This window comes from Canis lupus, chromosome 32 (genome assembly GCF_003254725.2).
Source record: "Canis lupus dingo isolate Sandy chromosome 32, ASM325472v2, whole genome shotgun sequence".
Lineage (NCBI taxonomy): Eukaryota > Metazoa > Chordata > Mammalia > Carnivora > Canidae > Canis > Canis lupus.
The window spans coordinates 121,189-138,757 of record NC_064274.1 but is presented as its reverse complement, the minus strand read 5'-3'; the positions used below and the strand labels follow the sequence as shown (position 1 = coordinate 138,757).

The following is a 17,569-nucleotide window of genomic DNA, read 5'->3' as shown; positions in this document are numbered from 1 at the left end:
AATGGGGAAAATTAACAAGGCAGGAAACCACAAATGTTGGAGAGGATGCGGAGAAAGGGGAAGCCTCCTGCACTGTTGGTGGGAATGTGAACTGGTGCAGCCACTCTGGAAAACTGTGTGGAGGTTCCTCAAAGAGTTAAAAATAGACCTGCCCTACGACCCAGCAATTGCACTGTTGGGGATTTACCCCAAAGATTCAGATGCAGTGAAACGCTGGGACACCTGCACCCCGATGTTTATAGCAGCAATGTCCACAATAGCCAAACTGTGGAAGGAGCCTCGGTGTCCATCGAAAGATGAATGGATAAAGAAGCTGTGGTCTATGTATACAATGGAGTATTCCTCAGCCATTAGAAACGACAAATACCCACCATTTGCTTCAACGTGGATGGAACTGGAGGGTATTATGCTGAGTGAAATAAGTCAATCGGAGAAGGACAAACATTATATGGTTTCATTCATTTGGGGAATATAAAAAATAGTGAAAGGGAATAAAGGGGAAAGGAGAAAAAATGAGTGGGAAATATCAGGGAGGGAGATAGAACATGAGAGACTCCTAACTCTGGGAAACGAACTAGGGGTGGTGGAAAGGGAGGAGGGCGGGGGGTGGGGGTGACTGGGTGATGGACCCTGAGGGGGGTACTTGATGGGATGAGCACTGGGTGTTATTCTATATGTTGGCAAATTGAACACCAATAAAAAATAAATTTATAAAAAAATAAAAAATAAAATAAAAGATTTTATTTAAGAGAGAGAGTGGGAAAGAGACACAGCATAGCAGGAGTAGAGGCAGAGGGAGACACAGACTCCCCATTGAGCAGAGAGCCTCATGATGGGCTCGATCCCAGGACCCTGAGGTCATGACCTGAGCCAAAGGCAGACACTTATCTGACTGAGTCACCCAGGCACCCAAGATAGTAATATTTATTTCTCAGGATGGGTGTCAGGAAATAGTTGTTGGTTCCTGAAGGGTCATATGGTCCAGCTGCATCTTGTCATGTGAACTTCTTCCTACCAAATGTCAACCAAGGAACGCCTCAGTGGCTCAGTGGTTGAGCATCTACCTTCGGTTCAGGGTGTGATCCTGGAGTCCCAGGATCAAGTCCTGCATTGGGCTCCCTGCACGGAGCCTGCTTCTCCCTCTGCCTGTGTCCCTACCTCTCTTCCTGTGTCTCTCATGAATAAATAAATGAAATCTTTAAAAAAAGAAAAAGAAGTCAGATGCTTAACCAAACATCAACTAAAATGGAATTACTTTCATGTTTCATTCTGTCCAGTGTCTGTATCTAGGCTGCCCTGATAGTAAGTTTCCAGTGACATGTGTTGTCACAGAAGAGCACTAGTTTAAGAAGGCTTTTGAAGTTTTTAACAGAAAGTCCCTATGTCTTTCCTCTCCCTGGTTTCGAGCCCAGAGAAGCAGGGCATTTGGGACTAGGGAGTGTTGCTTTGGAAGTATGCACTTTGCTGTCACCATTCATTCAGTGGCTATTTATTGGGTGCCCAGTATGTGCCAGATGCCATTCCAAAGGCTTGGGATACATCTGTGAGCAAAACACACGAAAATATCCACCCTGCTTGACTTAATAGTCTAGTAGAATGGAGATAGAGCATAAACAGCAAAAATAACAAAGGAGTAAATTATTATTTTTTTAATAAATTAATTTTTTATTGGTGTCCAATTTACCAACATACAGAATAACACCCAGTGCTCATCCTGTCAAGTGTCCCCCTCAGTGCTCGTCACCCATTCACCCCCACCCCCCGCCCTCCTCCCCTTCCATCACCCCTAGTTCGTTTACCAGAGTTAGGAGTCTTCATGTTCTGTATCCCTTTCTGATATTTCCCACACATTTCTTCTCCCTTCCCTTATATTCCCTTTCACTATTATTTATATTCCCCAAATGAATGAGAACATACAATGTTTGTCCTTCTCCAATTGACTTACTTCACTCAGCAAATACCCTCCAGTTCCATCCACGTCAAAGCAAATGGTGGGTATTCGTCCTTTCTAATGGCTGAGGAATATTCCATTGTATACATAGACCACATCTTCTTTATCCATTCATCTTTCGATGGACACCGAGGCTCCTTCCACAGTTTGGCTATTGTGGACATTGCTGCTAGGAACATCGGGGTGCAGGTGTCCCGGCGTTTCATTGCATCTGTATCTTTGGTTTAATGCAATCCCTATCAAAATACCATGGACTTTCTTCAGAGAAAGTCTGAATCCCCAACAGTGCAATTGCTGGGTCGTAGGGCAGGTCTATTTTTAACTCTGAGGAACCTCCACACAGTTTTCCAGAGTGGCTGCACCAGTTCACATTCCCACCAACAGTGCAAGAGGGTTCCCCTTTCTCCACATCCTCTCCAACATTTGTTTCCCATCTTGTTAATTTTCCACATTCTCACTGGTGTGAGGTGGGATCTCACTGTGGTTTTGATTTGTATTTCCCTGATGGCCAGTGATGCGCAGCATTTTCTCATGTGCTTGTTGGCCATCTGTATGTCTTCTTTAGTGACACACTTCTTTCTTCTGTTCATGTCTTTCGCCCATTTCATGAATGTATTGTTTGATTATTTGCTTTTGAGTTTAAGAAGTTCTTTATAGATCTTGGATACTAGTCCTTTATCTGATACGTCATTTGCAAATATCTTCTCCCGTTCTGTAGGTTGTCTTTTAGTTTTGTTGGCTGTTTCTTTTGCTATGCAGAAGCTTCTTATCTTGATGAAGCCCCAATAGTTTATTTTTGCTTTTGTTTCTCTAGCCTTCATGGACGTATCTTGCAAGAAGTTACTGTGGCCAAGTTCAAAAAGGGTGTTGCCTGTGTTCTCTTCTAGGATTTTGATGGAATCTTGTCTCACATTTAGATTTTTCATCCATTTGAGTTTATCTTTGTGTATGATGCAAGAGAGTGGTCTAGTTTCATTCTTCTGCATGTGGCTGTCCAATTTTTCCAGCACGATTTATTAAAGAGACTGACATTTTTCCAGTGGATAGTCTTTCCTGCTTTGTCGAATATTAGTTGATCACAAAGTTGAGGGTCCAGTTCTGGATTCTCTATTCTGTTCCATTGATCTATGTGTCTGTTTTTGTGCCAGTACCACACTGTCTTGATGACCACAGCTTTGTAGTACAACCTTGAATGTGGCATTGTGATGCCCCCAGATATGGTTTTCTTTTTTAAAATTCCCCTGGCTATTCGGGGTCTTTTCTGATTCCACACAAATCTTAAGATGACTTGTTCCAACTCTCTGAAGGAAGTCCATGGTATTTTGAGAGGGATTGCATTAAATGTGTAAATTGCCCTAGGTAGCATTGACATTTTCACAATATTAATTCTTCCAATCCATGAGCATGGAATATTTTTCCATCTCTTTGTGTCTTCCTCAATTTCTTTCAGAAGTGTTCTGTAGTTTTTAGGGTATAGATCCTTTACCTCTTTGGTTAGGTTTATTCCTAGGTATCTCATGCTTTTGGGTGCAATTGTAAGTGGGATTGATTCATTGATTCCTTAACTTCTCTTTCTACAGTCTCACTGTTATTAGTGTAGAGAAATGTCACTGATTTCTGGGCATTGAATTTGTATCCTGCCACATTGCCGAATTGCTGTATGAGTTTTAGCAACCTTGGGGTGAGTCTTTTGGGTTTTCTTTTTTTTTAAGATTTTAAAAATTTATTTATTCATGGGAGACACAGAGAGAGAGAGAGGTATCTTATACTTTTGAGTGCAATTATAAATGGGATTGACTCCCTAATTTCTTTTTCTTCAGTCTCATTGTTAGTGTACAGAAATGCCACTGATTTCTGGGCTTTGATTTTGTATCTTGCCACATTGCCGAATTGCTATATGAGTTCTAGCAATCTTGGGGTTGAGTCTTTTGGGTTTTCTACATACAGTATCATGTCATTTGTGAAGAGGGAGAGTTGACTTCTTTGCCAATTTGAATGCCTTTGATTTCTTTTTGTTGCCTGATTGCTGAAGCTAGGACTTCTAGTACTATGTTAAACAACAGTGGTGAGAGTGGACATCCCTGTTGGGTTCCTGATCTTAGGGGAAAGGCTCCCAGTGTTTCCCCATTGAGAATGAGATTTGCTGTGGGCTTTTCACAGATGGCTTTTAAGATGCTGAGGAATATTCCCTCTATCCCTACACTCTGAAGAGTTTTGATCAGGAATGGATGCTGTATTTTGTTAAATACTTTCTCTGAATCTATTGAGAGGATCATATGGTTCTTGTTTTTTCTCTTGTTGATGTGATCTATCAGGTGGATTGTTTTTACGAGTGTTGAACCATCCTTGTATCCCAGGGATAAATCCCACGTGGTCATGGTGAATAATCCTCTTAATGTACTATTGGATCCTATTGGATAGTATCTTGGTGAGAATTTTTCCATCCATATTCATCAAGAATATTGGTCTATAATTCTCCTTTTTGGTGAGGTATTTGTCTGGTTTTGGTTGGGTCTTCGGCCTCATAAAACAAGTTTGGAAGTATTCTCCTCCTTTTCTTTTTTTGTTTTTAAAGATTTTATTTATTTATTCATGAGAGACACAGAGAGAGAGAGAGAGAGAGAGATTGAGAGAGAGAGGCAGAGACACAGGCAGAGAGAGAGAGAAGCAGGCTCCATGCAGGGAGCGTGATGTGGGACTCGATCCCAGGACTCCAGGATCATGCTCTGGGCCAAAGGCAGGCACTCAACCGCTGAGCCCTCCAGGCATCCTTTCCCCCCCTTTCTATCATTTGAACCAGCTTTAGTAGAATAGGTATTAGTTCTTCTTTAAACATTTGGTATAATTCCCCTGGGAAGCCATCTGACCCTGGACTTTTATGTCTTGGGAGGTTTTTGATGACTGCTTCAATTTCCTCCCTGGTTATTGGCCTGTTCAGGTTTTCTATTTCTTCCTGTTCCAGTTTTGGTAATTTGTGGTTTTCCAGAAATGCATCCATTTCCTCTAGATTGCCTAATTTACTGGCGTATAGCTGATCATAGTACGTTTTTAAAATCGTTTGTATTTCCTTGCTATTGGTTGTGCTCTCTCCTCTTTCATTCGTGATTTTGTTAATTTGAGTCTTTTCTCTTTTCTTTTTTAATAAGGCTGGCTAAGGGTTTATCTATCTTATTAATTCATTCAACCAACTCCTGGTTTTGTTGATATAGAGTTCTTCTGGTCTTATTTCATTGAGTTCCACTCCAATCTTTATTATCTCTCTTCTGTATGGTTTAGGCTTTATTTGCTGTTCTTTCTCCAGTTCCTTTAGGTGCAAGGTTAGCTTGTGTACTTGAATTTATTCCAAATTTTTTGAGGGAGGCTTGTATTGTGATGTGTTTTCCTCTTAGGACCGCTTTTGCAGTGTCCCAAAGATTTTGAACAGTTGTATTTTCATTTTCATTAGTTTCCATGAATCTTTTTAATTCTTCTCTAATTTCCTGGTTGACCCATTCATCTTTTAGTAGGATGCTCTTTAACCTCCATGTGTTTGAGTTTCTTCCAAATTTCCTGTTATTGAGTTCTAGTTTCAAAGCATTGTGTTCTGAAAATATACAGGTAACAATCCCAATGTTTTGGTATCAGTTGAAACCTGATCTGTGACGCAGTATGTGGTCTATTCTGGAGAAAGTTCCATGTGCACTTGAGAAGAATGTGTATTCAGTTGCACTCAGATGGAATGTTGTGTATATATCTGTAAAATCTATTTGGTCAGTGTATCACTCAAGGCCCTTGTTTTTTTGCATGTTTTTTTTTTAAGATTTATTTATTTATTCGTGATAGACACACACACACACACACACACATACACACACAGAGATTGAGAGAGAGATTGAGAGAGAGAGAGAGAGAGAGAGAGGCAGAGACACAGGCAGAGGGAGAAGCAGGCTCCATGCCGGGAACCCGACATGGAACTCGATTCTGGGACTCCAGGATCTCGCCCTGGGCCAAAGGCAGGTGCTAAACTGCTGAGCCACCTGGGGATCCCCACGTGTTTTTTTTTTAAGGCCCTTGTTTCTTTGGTGATGTTCTGCTTAGAAGATCTCTCATTTCCTGAAAGTGCCGTGTTGATGTCTCCTACTATTTGTGTATTATTAAGTATCTCCTTACTTAGCTTACTAATTGATTGACATACTTAGTGGCTCCCACATTTAGGGGCTTAAGTATTCATAATTGTTAGGTCTTCTTGTTGGATAGACACTTTAAGTACGATATAGTGTCCCTCTTCACCTCTTACTACAGTCTTCGGTATAAACTTTAATTTATCTGATATGAGGATTACTACCCCAGCTTTCTTTTGAGGACCATTTGATTGGTAAATGGCTCTCCACCCCTTTCATTTTTAGGCTGTAGGTGTCCTTAGATCTAATATAAGTCTCTAGACAGCATATAGATGGGTCTTGCTTTTTATCCCGTCTGAAACTTTGCGTCTTTTGATGGGATCATTCAGCTCACTCATGTTCAGAGTAATATTGGAAGATATGAATTTAGTGTCATTGTAATACCTATTCAGCCCCTGTTTTTGTGGATTGTTTCTGTGGGCTTCCTCTTTCTTTTACAGAGTCCCCCTTAATACTTCTTGCTGAGCTGGTTTGGTAGTCACAGAGTCTTTCAGTTTCTGTCTATCCTGGAAGCTCTTCATCTCTCCTTCTATTCTGAATGAAAGCCTTGCTGGATATAGTATTCTTGGCTGCATATTCTTGTCATTTAGTGCCCTGAATATATCCTGCCAACCCTTTCTGGCCCACCAGGTCTCTGTGGAGAGGTCTGCTGTTAATCTGATATTGCTCCCCATGTAAGTTAAGAATCTCTTGTCTCTTGCTGCTTTAAGGATTTTCTCTTTATCTTTGACATTTACAGGTTTTACAATTAAATGTTGAGGTGTTGAACTGTTTTTATTGATTTTTTGGGGGGGTTCTCTCTATCTCCTGGATCTAAATGCCTGTTTTCTTCCCCAGATTTGGGAAGTTCTCAGCTATGATTTATTCAAATATACTTTGTGGTTCCCTCTCTCTCTCAGTCTCGTCTGGGATCCCAATTAGATGTATATTCTTTCTTCTCAAGCTATCATTTATTTCCCTAAGCCTTTCCTCATCGGCTGTTGTTTTTCTCTTTTTTCCTCAGCTTCCTTCCTTTCCATTCTACTTGTCTTCTAAGTCACTCTTTCCACCTCATTAGCCATAGTAGTTAGAACATCCAGTTTGGATTGCATCTCAGTTAAAGTATTTTAAATATCATCAGCCTGATTAGTTCTTAATTCTGCAGTAACAGAGTCTCTAGAGTCCTTTATGCTTTTTTCCAGAGCCACCAGTAACTTTATAATTGTATTTCTGAATTGAATTTCTGACATCATATTTAAATCCTTGTTCAGCAAGGGGTACTGTAAAGGGAGGTGGGCGGAGGGATGGGGTGACTGGGTGATGGGCATTGAGGGGGACACTTGACAGGATGAACACTGGTGTTATGCTATATGTTGGCAGATTGAACTCCGATAAAAAAATATATAATAAAAATCCTTGTTCAGTAACTATGTAGCAGAGAGTATTGTTTCCAGTTCTTTCTTTTATGGTGAATTCTTCCTTCTATCATTTTGTGCAGTGAAGAGTGGCTGTATGAGTGGGCTAAATCAAAAATATCAACCACAACATAAGTAAAATACACCCTAGATGATTCTGAAGAGGTCAGAGACCAGAAAAAAAAAAAAGAAAAAGAATAGAACAAAATAAAACAAAAGGACCACTAAAGCGAAAAACAAATTTTAAAACAAAATAGCAAAAATAAAAACAAAAACAAAGAGGAAAAAAAGAAAAGAAAGGGAGGGGGATGGTGGTGGTAGAGAGAGAATGCAGTCTCCCTGAGGGGACCTAGAGGTGATCCTCTTGGTTTTGTGTGTATTTTGTTCTGTATGTTAGAAGATGCTTGATCCCAAATTTATATAAACCAGAAATAGTTATTTAAAGACCCAAAATTGGCCACAAAAATGTAAACAAGTTAAAAGAAGGGGGCAGAATGGGAAGGAAGAAAGAATATAGTCTCACAGGATGAACCAACACGATGTTCCACTTGGTTCTGGGTGTATGTGGGTCATGTGTTAGAAGGTACTAACTTCCTCTATTGTAAAACAAAATGAGGCAGAAAAAACAAAAAACAAAAACCCGTATCTTGTATATCTCCCAAAATTAAATTGAATATGTTGAAGGGAATCCAGAAGTGAAAAATATATCTAAGACAAGTAATTGTAGAAATATGGAAGTCAAAAAGGAAAAAACTTAAAAATGAAGAGCTGGTAAAATATTGTAGTTAAGGTGGGAAAAGAGAAAAAATAATGGAAATTTTTAGTCTGATATAAAAATGAGTCATAATGGAAAAAGAAAAGGAAAAAAAATGACTCTCTAGTTCTACATACTATTTTCCCTCAGTCATAGAACTTTCCAGTGCTGCTTGGTCCAGAACTTGCTCTTCCCCTGTTCTTCCAGCTGGTTTTCTGGGGGAAGGGCCTGCTGTGCTGATTCTCAGGTGTGTGTACCTGGGGGAGATGCCCTCCCACCCCTCCCCCCACTGGGTGCCAGGCTCAGTGGGAGCTGTTTACCCTGTGAGGTCTCTGTTCCCTGGCAGCCCTGCCTCTCACAGGCACAGGGTGACACAAGGAGGAACAACAACACTGGTGGTGACCAGGTCTCCAGCTCTGGAGTTAGCTCCCCCAGTAACCACCCACAGCTCCCAGTCTGCACCGGCCTAGAAGCTCCCTGGTTGGGGGTGCTGGCCTGCACAGCTTGGGGGCGCCCGGCAGCAGGAGAGTCCTCGCTGTCCTGTGCCCTCCCCGCCTCCACCTATCCTGGGGGACCGCAGGATCCTGGGCTGTGTCTGCCCGGTGCCCTGGGATCTGGGGCCCTTGCCGGTGGACCCACCCACTAGGGGGCCGTGGCTCCTGAAGGGAACGGGGAACAGCCACCTCTGTCCAGAGCCGGGCTCTATGGTAAAGGGAGCTCTGGAATTGGCCCATGGAACCGGCAGGCTTCTCCCAAATGCCCTGAGGGCTGCTCCACTCCAGCCCTTTACCAAGATTGTACCGCAATTTGTAGAGAGCTTTCTCCCAGGCATGCTTCCTCTTATAGTGACTCAGGAGAATCTCGAGGCTTCACTGACCCTCCTGTGACTCTGCCTGATTTCCCTGCTGAGCACTTTTCTGTCAGGGAAAACTCAGGTGTGGACTTTTAAAGTTCCCTCTTGTCCAGGGCTGGGCTTTTGTGCTCCAGGGGTTTTCATGGCTCTACTTTGGACTGGCTTGTCGTGATTCTCCTCCCCCAGTTGATTTATTTTTTATTTTCTTCGCCTTCCTACCTTGTTGGAAGTGAAAACTTTTCTCTCTGTAGCATTCTAGCTACTCTGTCTTTACATCTCAGGTTGAAGTCAGAGGTGTTCATAATGTTTTGAAAGTTATCTGGATAAGTTGGTGGGGCCAGGTGAGTTGAGGACCCTACTGCTCCGCCATCTTGCTTCAACTTTCTATCACCCATCTCTAATAATGAAGCTGGATCATTAGAAATGACAAATATCCACCTTTTGCTTCAACGTGGATGGACCTGGAGGGTATTATGCTGAGTGAAATAAGTCAATTGGAAAAGGACAAACATTATATGGTCTCATTCATTTGGGGAATATAAAAATTAGTGAAAGGTAATAAAGGGAAAGGAGAGAAAATGAATGAAAATATCAGTAAGGGTGACAAAACATGAGAGACACCTAACTCTGGGAAATGAACAAGGGGTAGTGGAAGGGGAGGTGGGCAGAGGGTTGGGGTGACTGGGTGATGGGCACTGAGGGGGGCACTTGGTGGGATGAGCCCTGGGTGTTATGCTATATGTTGGCAAATTGAACTCCAATAAAAAATTATTTTTTTCAATAAAAATTTAAAAAAAATAATGAAGCTGGATGATGAGTGCATTTGAGTTCATTTTACTCCCTACTTTTGTTTGGAACTTTTCATTATACAAAGTTAAAACGGTCACGTTTAAGTTTTGGTCGTATTCTCTCAGAGATGTTGAGAGCACCATGGGCCTACTTCCCCAGACTAGTGGGAAGAACAAGAGTCCATAGGGAGAATGGGTGGAATGCTGCTTAGAAGATTCACCTTCCAAGAGTGTCATTTATTTGAGAGTGACCCCCAGTGCTTTCCATGTGGAAAATACTTAGTATCAGACTGCATGAATGCATGAGCATATGAATGAATGTGAATGATTACTGTCCAGTGAGTTAGAGAATGATTCTGTCATGAGATCAGGAAGAGAATCTAATTTCGGAGCCAAGTGTAATGATAAAATGATTTTGTATGCCTCCCATTTTACCACATTGTGTATTTAAGCACAAACAGCTTTATCTACCACATAATAAAGACTATGCCTGCTAATCATAACATAGCATTCCTATGGCCACAGCAATTGTGTCAGGATATGCCTAGGGCTGAAGCCAAGTCAAAATGGATCCTGGGACCTTAAAAAAATATTTATTTATTTATAAAAAGCATTTATCTTTGTTTTTAAGAAATAAATGGCAAAATATATACACTGTAGAGTCTGAATCCCCCATCACAGAGTGTGAATAATGGTCCGGTTGCGGAGCTCCTGAATATACTCTTTGACATGGGTGACAGCCATATTTGGTGCCTTCTACCAACTTCACAAAATAATGGCAATAAACCATCTCCATAATCCCAAAGCGTCCTCTGCCATGGTATCGGATGGAATTCAAGTATTAGCCTCGCCTTGAAGTCGACTCAGTTATATATAAATTGGATCTGAATTCCACATTGTGATCTCTCACTGCCATATCTTGTGCTTCTAAGAGAATCTCTTTAATTATTTGGGCCCCCTTTTTGTCACTGAATTCCAGTTGAGCCAAAGCCTGGTCAATGAACATTCTTTTACCAATTTTGCCAAACACCACATATTGTCTTTGCTGCATTTTATTTGCCTTCAACAATGGTAGATTTCTGTTGGTCTCCGAGGTTCTCCAGGTAATTGTGGAGGATAAACAGTTTTATTCTTCTTTTCCCATTTTCGAGAAATGTTCAGAGACCTATGCATGTGGATATATGACTGGGGTAAAACATCGTGAGATGAAAGAAGCTCTAAGGCCAGATTGCCCCTCAGATTCTGCATCCAAATGCACCCAAACATTCCAATGTTGCCGCTACCATCTTTCTCCCTCCCTCTATGGAAGCCTCCTAGTTCATGCAGTGATTTTATTTATTTATTCATGAAAGACACACACACACAGAGGCAGAGACATAGTCAGGGAGAGAAACAGGCTCCATGCAGGGAACCTGATGCGGGACTCAATCCTGGGGCTCCAGGATCATGCCCTAAGCCAAAGGCAGACGCTTAACTGCTGAGCAACCCAGGTGTCCTAAATCCTGGGACTTTTATATGAGTGAATGAAAACAAGGCGCACATCTTGCCTTTGAACTTTAAATTGGAAAGAGATATGCCTACCTGAAGGGAGGGCCTGATAAAGCAGAGTGGAGAGAGATCATTATGATGACATCAATTTGAACCCCTGGGGCCAGCTGTACCTGGGGCCATACAGTGTACTGCATGTGGTTTGCTAAAATTCTGAAATATAACCAACACAATCTCATAGTAGCAAAGCACATATGGAACAAAGATTCTAAGCTTACTGTTGCTAGGAAAGAAGAACTATTAGCTTTTATTCTTGTATTTAATTATGAACTATAGATGTAGACGCAGAGTAGAAAATTGTGTCCGTTACACTGGTTGGGTAAGGTACTGACAGAGATTAGTATCAATGTATTTATCATTCCATGCATTCCTCCTGAGAGCTGAGAGAAACCAGGTGATTAGACAGACTCCTGAGCAGGTGAAACCCAGGCATGTTTGAATGTCTTGCCTCTGTGTGTGGTAAGGTGACTTCACCTCAAGTGCTCAGCAGCCTGGTTTATGCTTGGTGGTAGCATCAGACAGATCCAGATTGTGGCGGTGAGTAACTCTGGGCTTTCCCCAGCTTCAGACATGGGACGAGTTCACATTTTATCCTTCAGCCTCTAAATGCCCCAATCGGAGCTTCTGAACAGAATTATTGAAGCCTAGCCTTTGGGTGCTATCAATGTCCAGTAATAATTCAACATTCAGGGAATCCAAATTTCTGGGCCTGGTGTTATAGATTAGGGTTGACATGTCTCTTTGTATAATGATGAGAATATGTATCATTATTCCAGCTGTGAGAACTTGGGCAAGTTCCTGAACTTTAAAATGAGAATAATATAAACTAAGAATAATAGTATCTACCTCATAGGGTCTTGTGAGGCTAAATAAGTCACTAATTTTAAGCACTTTGAATAGAAGTTGGTACCCAGTAAATGTTAACTATCATTATTACTGAAAAATAATAATTTTCTGCCTTGGACAGACATTTCCTCTAGGACCTGGATATCTGAAACAAGACAATGAAAAGGCAAAAATATGAGGATTTATGAAAACTGTGAAATGCTCTGTGAGAGTGTGCAACACTTCTTAGGTATAAGACTTTGAAGTCATGTGTTTTAGTTTTCTGAGGTATTGAGTCAGTTGGAAAGCTTGACTAGAAGTTTCTTGACAGGGGATGAAGGCATTGTTTTTTTCTCCCTTAGGGTTCTGCTAGGTGACCATCACAGGCTAGCTAACTACCATCTTGTAACCATACCTTACCAGACAGTGGTTTCTGTACATCTCAATAGTTCAGCTGGTAGGGGTTTGAGAGAGTTCTTTGAAATATCCAGGTGGCACAGGAAGTAGTAGTAATTCAAGACTTGGAAACAAATTTAGCCAATGTCTCAAGGAGATGATGAGGGCTGATAAGCAGCCCCTAGGTTTTCAGAGATGAAACAATTTGGATCTACATTTGTAGAGTGCTCTTGTTAATAATTTTCTTTCCCTCCCTTTTTTCCTTCCACTTCCCCCTTTCTCTCTCTGTTTCACAGGAAGTATATGCTCCCCTCTCCAGGAGTAACCATTTTTACTAGTTTGACATCCTTTTATTCCTTTTTCTGTATGTTTGCACACACACATAGAAACTATTTTGTAGAAGGGTTTAAACAATTTTTATATAAATGGGACATTTTGAGTTGCCATCTAAATCTTTTAAAGATTATTTATTTGAGAGAGAGAGCACGTGCAAGGAGGAGCAGAGGGACAAGAGCCAAACCAAGAGTTGGTTGCTCAACCAAGCCACTCAGGTGCCCCTAAATTATTTTTCACTTAAAACACCTTTTCTTTCCATGACAATACATATAGATGGATCTCTTTTCAATTGTTACTTATTACTGCATTATATGAGTGCAACATAGTTTATCATCATTTGATAGAATTTGAGCTGCTTTCATTTTTTGCTCTTGCAATCCTTCCATGGCCCTCTTTGGGCACATGCAGGGCTTTCTTTGCCATAAGGTACATTGAAAAATAACCTGCTGAAACCGTGTCTAGAAACATTTCGCTCTAAAATTTTCATTTCGCTCTAAAATTTCCTAATCCCTATGGGGCCTTGGTGGGTTTGAGCCTTTATTGCTGGTTAAAATGATTTCCCATCTTTGGGTGCCTGCATGGCTCTGTTGGTTAAGTGTCTGCCTTTGGCTCAGGTCATTATCTCAGGGTTCTGGGATCGAGTTCTGCATCGGGCTCCCTGTTCAGTGGGGAGCCTGCTTTTCTCCCTCTGCTGCTCTTCCTGCTCAAGTGTGCACACGTGCTCTCTCTTGCGTGCATGCAGGCACACTCTTTCTCAAATAAATAAAATCTTAAAAAATATATATTTCCCATCTTTTCAATAAAATGGCCAGATAATGTTGATGGCCACAGAAAGGTGAAATCTGAATCTCAATAAGACACTCTCTACTTTTAAGTCCCATCTACAAGTGTGTGATAGTGAGAGTGACAACCAAAATGTTTGCTGAAATCCTCAGGATTTCAGAGGTAATTTCCTTCAGCTGTGTAGGCTGGCAACATTTTGTACCATTATAAAATGTTGGGTGGCTCAGTTGCTAAAAACCTGCTTTCGGCTCAGGTCATGATCCTGGGGCTCTGGGATAGATCCCCATATCAGGCTCCCTGCTCAGTGGGGAGTCTTCTCCCTCTCCCTCTGTAGCTCCCCCTGCTTGTGCTCTCTTGCACTGTCAAATAAAAATCTTAAAAAAAATAAAATCAACCTCTTTTATAAGCACCAGTATCATTCATTTAAAATTGTCTGATGAGTACACTGTTAGCAAGTCTGTAGCTGAATGCCCGTCTCCACAAGGTGCTCATCATCTGTATTTGTGGTCAGAATCCTGCACAGCCTTACCATCTTTGTTTAATAAAACATGTCTATTTAAAAAAAAGTGAGGCCAGACCTGCTGAGTCAGATGTAATATCTTTGAACTGCACAAGCTCTACCACAAGGATTTGGGACACAATTCCGTCAGGAACTCCTCTGTTGCCAACTACCACAAAGGAGCTAAGATGAGTTCAAAGATGATCTATTTAGTGACTGATAGTCTGAGACAGTGCTACTCAAAGTAGCTAGCCTGTGAACTCTTTTTTACTGGTCCAGAATGAGATAATGCACTTGTTCCAGAATGTAAACCACTGTACTGTTTCACTCACCGAAAAAGTCTTGCTATGGAAAAAATGTTAACTGAAGGGGTGCCTGAGTGGCTCAATCAGTTGAGTGTCTGCCTTCAGCTCAGGTCATGATCTCAGGGTCCTGGGATTGAGTCTGCATCTGGCTTCCTGATCACTGGGGAGTCTGCTTCTCATTCTCCCTGGATGCTCTCTCTCAAATAATAAAGATCATCAAAAAAAAAAAATGTTAACTGAACTAAACTGCTTTGTGACATAGTTGATTTACATTCTGATGCAAACTCCTTACTTTGTACAGTGGTCTGTGAACCACATTTTTGATTAGCACTGGGATGCTTCATGAAATCTGGAATGAATGGCTTTTTCAGAGTTGAGTTGGGAGGATGGAGAATGGTGATTACCGTTTTCTCTTTCAAAGGGACAGTGTTTTGTACCTGCTTTTGAGCTACCCGAGAGAGAAGCTTATTTAAGGCCACCATTGCCTGTACCACTATCATTCCCTAGAACATGCATTTCTCTTCATGCTTTTGCCCTTCTTCTTGTTCTTATATCCTTTTTCCATGCTTCTGGAATGGGATTTAAAGAAAGAAAAATAATATAGGGAAAGCTCCTTGTATGTTTTCTGTTTTGCAAACAATTAAATACAATTCTCACCACAACTGGCTGAGGAAAGTATTACTACTTTGTCAATGCCCAGAGATGTTTAGTGACTTGGTCCAGGTCCTTCATGTAATGACGTGGCAGGCTTGAGCCTTGACCCTAGGTCTGTTTGCTTCTCTACCAGGTGTTTTGGTCTTCTGCTCTCACATCTGAGGAGGTACAAAGAGAATTCAGGTCCTGCAACAGAACTTGAAAAGTGCCCATACTGACATAAAGTTCCATTTTGAAACTTTGAGGTTCCATTAGCCCCTCAGGCTTGGTACCTTGTTTCATTGCTGCAGTCCTGTCACATTGCCCACTTCTCTGAGTTTGTTAGATACTTATGTGTCCCTGTAGTAGAGAATACCTTCATCTTATCATTTTTGTGTCCCTCACAATAGGACACAGGGCTTTAAAAGCCGTATTACATGAGGAGTTGTTGCATTGAATATTATTAGTCTATAAAGTTCTCTATGTGCCAAAGATAAATATTAGATGAATGAGACTGAGACTCATACACAAATGCTTTAAGATGTTGTGGTATGAATCTGAGCATATGTGCAGTCTTATAAAGCAGTGCATGGTGGGGAGAAAGGCACCAGGCAGCCCTGTCTCCTGAGATGCATTCCTTGCTGTCCCTGGATCATGGTGTTTGGAACTTGTCTATAAACTCCTTGAGGACAGGAACTGGGTCTCTTTATTGTTTCTCCAGTGTCTAGCATGTTCCTTGGCATACAGTTCCTGGCACTTGAAAAATGTGTAGAATTACTCAGTGTGCTAAATTCTCAGCACTTGCTCCTAAACTGTTGTTACCAGTGCTATTAATTCCCATGTGGTTCTGTATTTTCTTCTGCTCCTGGATTTCCTAGGCCTAATCTCACATTTTTTTTCTTCTTTTTCTATCTCTGCCAGCTCCTGCTTTGCATCAGGGCCAATTCTAGGACCAGAAGCACAGCAGGGAGGAAGGTGAGAGAGTTGACAATTGTTAGAACTATGGTGAAAGTGAGAATGGGGAAAATTAACAAGGCAGGAAACCACAAATGTTGGAGAGGATGCGGTTGGTGGGAATGTGAACTGGTGCAGCCACTCTGGAAAACTGTGTGGAGGTTCCTCAAAGAGTTAAGAATAGACCTGCCCAATGACCCAGCAATTGCACTGTTGGGGATTTACCCCAAAGATTCAGATGCAATGAAACGCCGAGACACCTGCACCCCGATGTTTCTAGCAGCAATGTCCACGATAGCCAAACTGTGGAAGGAGCCTCGGTGTCCATCGAAAGATGAATGGATAAAGAAGATGTGGTTTATGTATACAATGGAATATTACTCAGCCATTAGAAACGACAAATACCCACCATTTGCTTCAACGTGGATGGAACTGGAGGGTATTATGCTGAGTGAAGTAAGTCAATCGGAGAAGGACAAACATTATATGTTCTCATTCATTTGGGGAATATAAATAATAGTGAAAGGGAATATAAGGGAAGGGAGAAGAAATGTGTGGGAAATATCAGAAAGGGAGACCGAACATAAAGACTCCTAACTCTGGGAAACGAACTAGGGGTGGTGGAAGGGGAGGAGGGTGGAGGGTGGGGGTGAATGGGTGATGGGCACTGAGGGGGGCACTTGATGGGATGAGCACTGGGTGTTATTCTGTATGTTAGTAAATTGAACACCAATAAAAAATAAATTTATTATATAAAAAAAAGAACTATGGAGAAGTGTGAGGAAGCAATATGAAGGAAGACCATGAGGCCTATGGAGAAGGTAGGTAACAGGTACAGACAGCTCATGCCCCATCCAGGCTTGCCTCCAGGCATTGCAACCTCATTCTTGTCAGACTACTGAATATCATATTCTCCCCATTACTCCAATGGAGGAGCCAATTAGATCTTTCATCTTCCTACAGATAGTGAAGTTCTTCCTTTGGGCACAGAATCAGGCCTTCAATGAGCACTGAATTTGACAACATGTCATACACGTTGACATGTTGTCCCTGAGGGAAGTTCATTAAAGATTCAGTGTCTAAGGTTTTATTTGGTGGCTGGTCATGCAGGCACCCTTTGCTTGACACATTCCCAAATTCCAGACTCCCAGAAGGAAAGCAGGCATTCAGCATAAACCATATTGTTTCTACAAACAGTTTAGGGGCAGTGAGCTTCTTATTAGAGAATGGTGGGAATCCCCTCAAAACTGAAGTTTCCAGATGCCAGCCAACAGCCAACCTTGTAGGCAGACCTTTCTATGAAGAGCAGTCTCAGGTCTGCTATGTCAACTCCTTTTGCACATTAGCTCAGCTTCAGATTTTTTTGTGGAGTTGGCTAAGTGCCATCTTT

The 17,569-nt window shown here is 41.5% G+C and overlaps 1 pseudogene; it reads right to left on the bottom strand.

The window, feature by feature from the left end:
• Positions 1-10,396: 10,396 nt before the first annotated feature.
• Positions 10,397-16,796, bottom strand: LOC112647388 (39S ribosomal protein L22, mitochondrial-like; annotated as a pseudogene).
• Between the last annotated feature and the right edge of the window lie 773 nt (positions 16,797-17,569).